Genomic DNA, 10,895 nt, shown 5'->3' on the forward strand with positions numbered 1-10,895 from the left:
GTCTTTCTTGGGGTCCCGTTTTCCAGGTAGCCTCACTGGTGATGTGAGTAGCAGTCCAGTCATCCTAGGTCCACATCTAGCATCTTCCTATGAGTGAGTACATACCATATTTGTCTTTCTGAGTCTGGGTTACCTCACTCAGGGTGATTTTTTTCTAGATCCATCCATTTGCCTGCAAACCTCATGATGTCATTGTTTTTCTCTGCTGAGTAGTATTCCATTGTGTATACATGCCACAATTTCTTTATCCATTCTTCAGTTGAAGGGCATCTAGGTTGTTTCCAGGTTTTGGATATTACAAACAATGCTGATATGAACATAGCTGAGCAAGTGCTCTTGTGGTATGATTGAGCATTTCTTGGGTATATGCCCAGGAGTGGTATAGCTGGATCTTGGGAGAGATTGATTCCCAATTTTCTAAGAAAGCGCCATATTGATTTCCAAAGTGGTTGTACAAGCTTGCATTCCCACCAACAGTGGAGGAGAGTTCCCCTAGTTCCACATCCTCTCCAGCATAAAGTGTCTTCAGTGTTTTTGATCTTAGCCATTCTGACAGGCGTAAGGTGGTATCTCAGAGTTGTTTTGATTTGCATTTCCCTGATGATTAGGGATGTTGAGCAATTCCTTAAATGTCTTTCTGCCATTTGAGTTTCCTCTGCTGAGAATTCTCTGTTTAGTTCTAAAGCCCATTTCTCAATTGGACTATGGTCGTTTTGATGTCTAATTTCTTGAGTTCCTTATATATTCTGGATATCAGTCCTCTGTCAGATGTGGGGTTGGTGAAGATCTTTTCCCATTCTGTAGGCTGTCGCTTTGCCTTGTTGACCATATCCTTTGCTCTACAAAAGATTCTCAGTTTCAAGAGGTCCCATTGATTGAATGTTTCTCTCAGTGTCTGTGCTACTGGTGTTATATTTAGGAAGTGGTCTCCTATGCCAATGCGTTCAAGACTACTTCCTACTTTCTCTTCTAGCAGGTTCAGAGTAGCTGGATTTATGTTGAGGTCCTTGATCCACTTGGACTTAAGTTTTGTGCACGGTGACAGATATGGATCTATTTGCAGGCTTCTACACGTTGATATCCAGTTATGCCAGCACCATTTGTTGAAGATGCTTTCTTTTTTCCATTGTACACTTTTGGCTTCTTTGTCAAAAATTATATGTTCATAAGTGTGTGGATTAATGTCAGGGTCTTCAATTCGATTCCATTGGTCCACATGTCAGTTTTTATGCCAGTACCAAGCTGTTTTTATTACTGTAGCTCTATAGTAGAGCTTGAAGTCAGGGATTGTGATGCCTCCAGAGGTTGTTTTATTGTACAGGATTCTTTTGGCTACCCTGGGTTTTTTGTTTTTCCATATGAAGTTGAGTATTATTCTTTCCAGGTCTGTGAAGAATTGTGTTGGTATTTTGATGGGGATTGCATTGAATCTGTAGATTGTTTTTGGTAAGATTGCCATTTTTACTATGTTAACCCTGCCTATCCATGAGCATGGGAGATCTTTCCATTTTCTGACATCTTCTTCAATTTCTTTTTTCAGGGACTTAAAGTTCTTGTCATATAGGTCCTTCACTTGCTTGGTTAGTGTTACCCCAAGGTATTTTATGTGATTTGTGGCTATTGTAAAGGGTGATGTATCTCTAATTGCCTTCTCAGCTTCTTTGTCCATTGTATATAGGAGGGCTACTGATTTTTTTGAGTTGATCTTGTATCCTGCTATGTTGCTGAAGGTGTTTATAAGCTTTATCAATTCCTGGGTGGAATCTTTGGGGTCACTCAAGTATACTATCATGTCATCTGCAAATAGGGAAAGCTTGACTTCTTCCTTTCCAATTTGTATCCCCTTCATCTCCTTATGTTGTCTTATTGCTCTGGCTAGAACTGCAAGTACTATATTGAATAAGTATGGGGAGACTGGAAAGCCTTGCCTCGTTCCTGATTTTAGAGGAATTGCTTTGAGTTTCTCTCCATTTAATTTGATCTTGGCTGTTGGCTTTCTGTAAATTGCCTTTATTATGTTTAGGTATGTTCCCTGTATTCCTGATCGCTCCAAGACTTTTATCATGAAGGGGTGTTGGATTCTGTCAAAGGTCTTTTCTGCATCTACTGAGATGATCATGTGGTTTTTTTCATTGAGTTTATTTATATGGTGTATTACATTGATGGACTTTCGTATGTTGAACCACCCTTGCATCCCTGGGATGAAGCCTACTTGACCATGGTGGATAATTGTTCTGATGTGTTCTTGGAGTCTGTTTGCCAGTATTTTATTGAGTATTTTTGCATCAATGTTCATGAGGGAGATCGGTCTGTAGTTCTCTTTCTTTGTTGCATCCTTGTTTGGTTTAGGAATCAGGGTAATTGTAGCCTCATAGAAGGAGTTTGGTAATGTTCCTTCTGTTTCTATTGTGTGGAACAATTTAGAGAGTATTGGTATTAACTCTTCTTTGAAGACCTGGTAGAATTCTGCACTGAAACCAGCTGGTCCTGGGCTTTTTTTGGTTGGGAGATTTTAATGACTGTTTCTATTTCCTTAGGGGTTATTGGACTATTTAAATAGTTTATCTGGTCTTGATTTAACTTAGGTATGTGGTACCTATCCAGAAAAATGTCCATTGCTTTTAGGTTTTCCAGTTTTGTGGAGTAGAGGTTTTTGAAATATGACCTTATAATTCTCTGGATTTCCTCAATGTCTGTTGTTATGTCCCCCTTTTCATTTCTGATTTTGTTGATTTGGATTCTCTCTCTCTGTCTTTTGGTTAGTTTGGATAAGGGCTTGTCTATCTTGTTGATTTTCTCAAAGAACCAACTCTTTGTTTCATTAATTTTTTGTATTATTCTCTTAGTTTCTAATTTATTAATTTTACCTCTCACTTTGATAATTTCCTGGCATCTATTCTTCCTAGGAGACTTTGCTTCTTCTTGTTCTAGAGCTTTCAGGTGTGCTGTTAAGTCACTAGTGTGGGATTTCTCCAACTTCTTTATGTGGGCATTTAGCGCTATGAATTTCCCTCTTAGCACTGCTTTCATAGTGTCCCATAAGTTTGGGTATTTGGTGTCTTCATTTTCATTGATCTCTAGGAAGTCTTTAATTTCTTTCTTTATTTCTTCCTTAACCCATTGGTGATTCAGTTGAGCATTATTCAGTTTCCATGAGATTGTAGGTTTTCTGTAGTTTTTGTTGTTGTTGAAATATAACTTAAACTATGGTGGTCTGATAGAACACAGGAGGTTATTCCAATTGTTTTGTATCTGTTGAGATTTGCTTTGTGGCCAAGTATGTGATCGATTTTCGAGAAAGTTCCATGGGGTGCTGAGAAGAAGGTATATTCTTTCTTGTTAGGATGGAATGTTCTGTAGATATCTATTAGGTCCAATTGGGTCATGACATAAGTTAAGTCCTTTATTTCTCTGTAAAGTTTCGATTTGGGAGATCTGTCCAGTGGTGAAAGTGGGGTGTTGAGATCTCCCACTATTAATGTGTGGGGTTTTATATGTGGTGTAAGCTTTAGTAATGTTTCTTTTACATATGTGGGTGCCCTTGTGTTTGGGGCATAAATGTTCAGAATTGAAATTTCATCTTGGTGGATCATTCCTGTGATGAGGATGTAATGCCCTTCTTGATATCTTTTGATTGATTTTAGTTTGAAGTCTATTTTGTTGGATATCAGGATGGCTACACCCGCTTGTTTCTTAAGACCATTTGATTGGAAAGTCTTTTCCCAGCCTTTTATTCTTAGGTAGTGTCTGTCTTTGAATTTGAGATGTGTTTCTTGTATGCAGCAGAAAGATGGGTCCTGCTTTCTAATCCATTCTGTTAGCCTATGTCTTTTTATAGGTGAATTAAGTCCATTGATATTAAGGGATATTAACGACCAGTGATTCTTCATCCCTGTTATTTTTGGTGGTAGTGTGTGTGTACTTCTCTTCTTTGGGGTTTACTGTTGTGGCTTTATTTATTGCCTGTGTTTTTGAGTGTGTATCTGACTTCCTTCGGTTGGAATTTTCCTTCTAGTGCTTTCTGTAGGGCTGGGTTTGTGGATAGGTATTGTTTAAATCTGGCTTTGTCTTCGAATGTCTTGTTCCTTCCGTCTATGATGATTGAAAGTTTTGCTGGGTATATTAGTCTGGGCTGACATCCATGGTCTCTTAGTGTCTGCATTACATCTGTCCAGGTCCTTCTGGCTTTCAAAGTCTCCATTGAGAAATCGGGTGTTATTCTGATGGGTTTGCCTTTATAGGTCACTTGGCCTTTTTCCTTTGCTGCTCTTAATATTCTTTCTTTATTCTGTCCATTTAGTTGTTTAATTATTATATGTTGAGGGGACTTTTTTGGGGGTCTAGTCTGTTTGGTGTTCTATAGGCTTCTTGTATCTTTATAGGCATTTCCTTCTTTAAGTTGGGAAAGTTTTCTTCTATAATTTTGTTGAATATATTTTCTGTGCCTTTGAGTTGGTATTCTTCACCTTCTTCTATCCCTATAATTTGTAGGTTTGGTCTTTTCATGGTGTCCCAAATTTCTTGGACATTTTGGTTCATGACTTTGTTGGCTTTAGTGTTTCCTTCCACTGATGAAACTATTTCTTCTACTGTATCTTCAATGCCAAAGATCCTCTCTTCCATCTCTTGCATTCTGTTGGTTATACTTGCATCTGAAGTTCCCGATCTTTTACTCAGGTTTTCTATTTCCAGCATTCCCTCTGTTTGTGTCTTCTTTATTTTTTCAATTTCCCTTTTCAGGTCTTGGACTGTTTTCTTTATTTGTTTCATTGCTTTTTCATGATTTTCTTTCAGTACTTTATTGTTTTCTTCCTGTACTTTATTGTTTTCTTCTAGGACTTTAATGTTTTCTTGCAGGACTTTATTGTTTTCTTCTAATTTGTTTGCCCTTCACTCTAGTTGTTTACAGCGTTCTTCCAATTTTCTTGTCTTTTCCTCTACACAAGCCTCTAACTTCTTCATGATGTTACTCATAAGGCTACTTTCTTCTGCTTCTTCCAATTTTTGATGTTCAGGTCTAGATGTTGGAGGCGGGCTAAGTTCTGGTGATGCTGTATTGCTCTTCATTTTGTTGTATGTACTTCTGCCTTGATGTCTGCCCATCTCCTTGAGGTTCCTTCTTGGTCTTATCAGTGTACTTGGTTCAGAAAGAGCTGACAGATTAAGGAAGTCCCTCTCTCTCTTGTCCAGATGGGAATTCTTTTGTCCAAATGGGAACTCTCGGGTCCAGAAGGGAAGTCGGGGGGCAGGATGGGAGCTGGGGGCCGGTCTCTAAGTCTCAGGAAGTGGCTGGGGTCTCTGGTCCAGAAGGGAAGTAGAGCAAGATACTTTTTTTTTTCATTTTCATTCGCAAATAAGATTTATTGTTCAATTTCTCGTATTTTCCATTATATTTCAATGAAAACATGTTTACTACCCCCAATACAATACTTTAATGACTTAATGTTTCAACTAATCTGATCTGAGCACCAATGAGATAGCTCTGTTATTATTGTCTGTGTTGTGCAAAGCTTTGACCTTTTTGGGATCACCATATGAAGATGGACAAAAGTAGACCCCATAAAGTTGTCTTCTATTCTATACACTTGTGACTAGCCTAAATCACACACACACACACACACACACACACACACACACACACCAAGAAAAATTATAAAGTAAATCTCACTATTACTACATTATGTAGCATCACTGGATAATTCCTTTAGATGTTGCTGTGCCAAATGTATAACAGATGAGGACATGAAGATACATAGAACTACATATATACATATATATATATATATTACATCAAATTATATTGTGAAATATACAGTTGATTACTGATTAACTTAAATTAATATATCTTTTTCAGATTGATGAAAAGGTTTCTTTCAATACATACAGGAAATATTTAAGGTTTCTTATATTCTGTATTAAGTATTTTATGATTAACATATTTAAAATATATTGTCAAAACAATAATATTTGGGAGCAATCCCAGGGTCATGGGTTCGAGCCTCACAGTGAGTGCCATTTGTGGTGGAGAGTATTTCTCCGGGTCCCACCTAGCCTCTACAGTCCTGCAGCTCACTTGTAAAATAATCACTCAGATTTTTATATTACTTATAAACTATATGGCCATGGCAGGCTCCTTGTTATCCATTTCTTATATATTAAATTAACCCATTTTGATTAATCTGTAAGTCACCACATGTTCCATGGCTTCACCTATTGCCTTTACATGCTGTTCCCGGTATGGCAGGCTGGCGTTTCTCTCTCTCAGCCTTCATACTTTTGAAGCTAGGTATGGAACTTGCCTCTAACCCCAGCTCTTGGGAGCAGAGACAGGTGGATCTCTGGGAGTTTGAGTCCAGCCTGATCTATATAGTGAGTTCCAGGAAAGCTAGAATGGACTTCTCTATCTCTGTGCAAAATGCCACTGGGGTTTTGATCTGATGTGCATAGAACTGATAGACTACATTCAGTGATATTGTCATCTATTTTTTAAAAAAGTCTTTCAGACAAGCTAGCTCATGCCTGTAATTCCAGCCACTCAAGAAGCTGAAGCAGGAGTACCAAAGTTCTAAGCGTGCCCACCACAACCATTCAGGCCAGCCTGGTTAATTTAGTGACATCCTGTTTCTAAATAAAAATTAAAAGACAGACCTTAGAATACAGCTCAATAGTAGAGCATTACTTACCATGCACAAAGCCCTGGGTTCAATCCCAGTACTGCAGAACAACAGTGATAATGAGATTAAGTCTTCCAACCCATCAAACCCAATGACTGTCATTTCTTATATTCTTTCATCATCTCTTAATTGGGAGTTTGCTGAGTGCAAGTCTTTTATCTTCTTGGTGGAGTTAATTCTAAGTATTTAATTCTTTTTGGTGCTCTCATAAATAAACACTTTCTTCATTTCCGTTCCAATTATTCACTGTTAAGGCTGGGACTCTTGCTCAGGGGCTGAACACTTGCCAGGTATGCACAAGGCCATAGGTTCAAGCTCCACCACTGCCAGGAAAATCAAAAATCTAATTGTTCATGGTCAATATTAGTATACAGAAATACATCTCACTTGGGCATGTTCTTTTCATTAGCCAACAATTTTGCTAGTTTTACTCATTTAGTTCTGAGAACTTTCTGTACAATGCTAAGGATTTTCCATAAACAAGTCCTTGTCATCTACTGTCTATCTATCTATCATCTATCTATCATCTATCTATCTATCTATCTATCTATCTATCTATCTACCACCTCATAATTGGGCACGTTCATTTCATTGTCTAACCTAATGGCTCTATGTGGCATTCTTAAGAGTCTCTTGAACAGAAGTGGTCACAGCAGCATCCTGTGTTCTTCTTGATCTTAGAGAGAAAGAGCCAGTCTCCCCATTTAATATGATATTGGCTGTGGGTTGACATGTGGTGCCTCGTTATAAGATGGACTTCTATCATGTTTTCTATCATGAAAAACACTTTTTTCAGTGTTTTTATCATCAATGTCTCTGAAATTTTGTCAAATTTTTCTTGATTCAATCTTATTGGTTATTCGATTCGATTCCATCTCTAAAGAACCAGTTTTTGTAGAAATTTATCCATTGCATCTAGGCAACTCAACAGTGAGCATATAACTACTGAGTGCTCTTGAAATTATTCGTATTCCTGAGAATGGATAGTGAGGTCTCACATTTTAGTAATATCCAACTCCTGTAAATAGAATGATATCAGACACAGAAGTTAGACAAATATTAATTGAATCCTTGGCTTTTGAAAGTGCTAATTCAGAATGCAAAAGGTTGATTAGGCCTTTAAATGCAAGATCAGCACTCATAGATAAATGGTGACAAAATACATCTGATATTGGATCTCATGAGTATGATGCTATTTTGATAGGAGAAGTAATTTCTAGAAATTCTAAGAAAAATCAAAATGTCAGATGTTTTAATTGTTGTAACCAAGGTCATCTAAACAGGAATTGTAGGCAAGTTATTCCTAAAAACAATGCTTTTTCTAGAGATCATGCAAAGAGAAGGACCCAGCCTTCTGGAGTATGTAGAAGGTGTGGCAAAGGCTGCCACTGGACTAATGAAAGCAGATCAAAGGGACAGACAAGGTAACCCTTTTCCAGCAGGAAACGACTTGGGGGTCTCTCACAGGTCCCAATATCAAATTTGGTTCAATAATTCCCTGTTATCATGGAGGGAACTCCTCCACAGAGTAATTAAGAACCTAATTCCTGTTGCAAAAAGCCATATGTATGATAAAACAGCTTCAATAGATAAATTCAATAAAAAAAATTTTCAAGAGAGACCATAAAACAAGTATTTTGACAAAATTCTATAAATGATCATAGACCAAAGTTTAAAATACAAGAAATAAAATGGCATTGAAACTGAGGGTTTGAAAGACACAGGTATAATTGTAACAATAATTTCACTGAAATCTTGGCATCCAAATTGGCCTCTTCAGGAGGTCAATATTCAGCTCCTAGGGATTGGAACTCTATCTCAGGTAAAACAAAGTAGAACATGGGTTGAGTGTATAGGGCCAGAAGGACAGATAGGAAAATTAAAGCTATATATGGCTAATATAGCCATGAATTTATGGGGATGTGATTTGTTGCAGTAATGGAAAAGACGGATTAACATTCCCCCAATCTCAGAAACAAATTGTAAAATAAAGATTGCTTCTGAGAGAAATATTAAAAGGTATTATCAAGAACAGTCACAGACTGTTCAAGTTGTACATAAACGGAAGACAACAGCTGTTGGTCTTCCAAGGTACCAACAGCTCTACCCTTAAAATGGTCAACTGACAAACCTGTGTGGATGGAACAATGGCCTCTGACATCAGAAAGATTACAGGCCTTAGAACAGCTGGTACAGGAACAGCTAAATGCTCAACATATTGAAGAATCACATATTGGAATTCTCCTATATTTGTCATTACAAAGAAACCTGGAAAATGGAGAATGTTAACAGATTTAAGAGCCATAAATTCAACTGATGGACTCTTTACAGCCTGGAATTCCCTTGCCCTATCTATTAGCTAAAGGATGCTCTATTATAGTGATTGATTTAAAGGACTGCTTTTTTACTATACCTTTACAAGAACAGGAGAGAGGAAAATTAGCCTCCACAGGGCCTACTTATAATAATTCCCAGCCTGTTAAAAAGCTGCAATGGAAAATTCTTCCACAAGGTATATTAAACAGCCTCACCTTATGTCAATATTTTGGACAACAGCCATTGGAAATAGTTCAGAAACAGTTTCCTGAATCCGCAATTTATCATTATATAGATGATATCTTACTAGCTGATTTAGATGCAAATACCTTAGAAAAATGTTTAAAGAAACAAAGAAAATTTTGCCTTCTTGGAGACTACAAATTCCCTCTGAAAAAATACAAAGAGGAGATTCCATTAATTACCTAGGATGTAAGATAGGTTTACAAAAACTTGAACCACAAAAAGTACAAATCAGGAGAGATAATTAGGAACTCTTAATGATTTCAAGAATTGCTGGGAGATATTAACTGGCTATAGCCTACATTTGTATTGAAAAATTAAGAACTAAGTAATTTATGTTAAACCTTACAAGGTGATAAGGACTTAAATAGTCCAAGAAAACTATCAGCTGAGATTGAGAGAGAATTGGCTTTGGTAGAAAAAGAATTACAGAAAGTACATGTGGATTGCTTGGATCCAGAGCTTCACTGTATCCTGATCATGCTACCCTCCACACATTCTCCTACAGAAATTCTTATGCAGAGAGAAGATAAACAGAGTGAAAAAATAAAGTTCTATGTAGAAAAGGTTTCTGAATTGAATCTGAAAGGAAAATTGAGACTTTGTCAATTAACAGGAATGGACACAACAGAAATTGTAGTACCTTTTACTAATGCTGAAATTTCCTCATCATGGATAGAAAATGAACCTTGGCAAAGAGCTTGCAGTAATTTCTTGATATAAATTAGCAACAAATATCTCCAAAGCAAGAGACTTCAGTTTATAAGAAGAACTAATTGGATTCTTCCTCACATTATGTGAGGAACACATATTTCTGGAGCCCCTACATTCTGTACTAATGCAAATAAATCAGGAAAGGCAGATTATAAGTCAGGAAATTTAAATAAAGTAGCTCAAAACCCTTATGAATCCATTCAAAAATCCAAATTATATGCTATTCTCATGGTATTATAGATTTTCCAAAAACTCTTAATACAGTTACTGACTCTCTGTATCATGAATCTTAAAGGGTCTTATTAATAAAAACAAACCCAGGGCCAGGTATTGGGGTGAATGCTGGAAGATCAGAGAAGCAGAACAAGCCACAGCCACCTCACCTTGCCAGTATCTCAGTTGATCCTTTTTCCTCAGACTGGAAGCCTCTGAGTCCTTATCCAAATGGATCTCAGCTGAACTGCTTCTCGAAAGCCTCAAAGCTTAACCAGGCTTTAGTTCCTAGTCCTCACACCTTATATACCTTTCTGCTTCCTGCCATCATTTGCTGGGATTAAAGGTTCTTGTTACCAAACCTGGCTGTTTCTAGTGTGGCCTTGAACTCAGAAATCCAGGCGGATCTCGGCCTCCTGAATGCTAGGATTAAAGGTGTGAGTGTCACCATTTTCTGGCCTCTATGTCTGTCTAGTGGCTGTTCTGTTCTCTGACCCCAGATAAATTTATTAGGGTGCATGATATATTGGGGAATACAATATCACCACAACTCTCAATATGCAGTTATTTTACATAATGATAATGTTGAACTTATTCCAGATGATACACAATCAACTTTGTTATTTATTGAATTACCTAATATAATTAGAAATAGAAATCATCCCTTGTATATAACACATATCAGGTCCCATATGGATGTACTACCAGGCCCTCTACCACAAGGTAGTCATGGAA

At 37.3% G+C, this 10,895-nt stretch overlaps 1 protein-coding gene across 1 annotated transcript in view; it reads left to right on the forward strand.

The window, feature by feature from the left end:
• LOC102923426 (cell adhesion molecule CEACAM1-like) overlaps positions 1–10,895 on the forward strand; it is a 52,059-nt gene that overhangs the window by 27,795 nt on the left and 13,369 nt on the right. The gene's annotated exons all lie outside the window — the stretch shown is intronic.

Source organism: Peromyscus maniculatus, chromosome 1 (genome assembly GCF_049852395.1).
Source record: "Peromyscus maniculatus bairdii isolate BWxNUB_F1_BW_parent chromosome 1, HU_Pman_BW_mat_3.1, whole genome shotgun sequence".
NCBI classification, from domain to species: domain Eukaryota; kingdom Metazoa; phylum Chordata; class Mammalia; order Rodentia; family Cricetidae; genus Peromyscus; species Peromyscus maniculatus.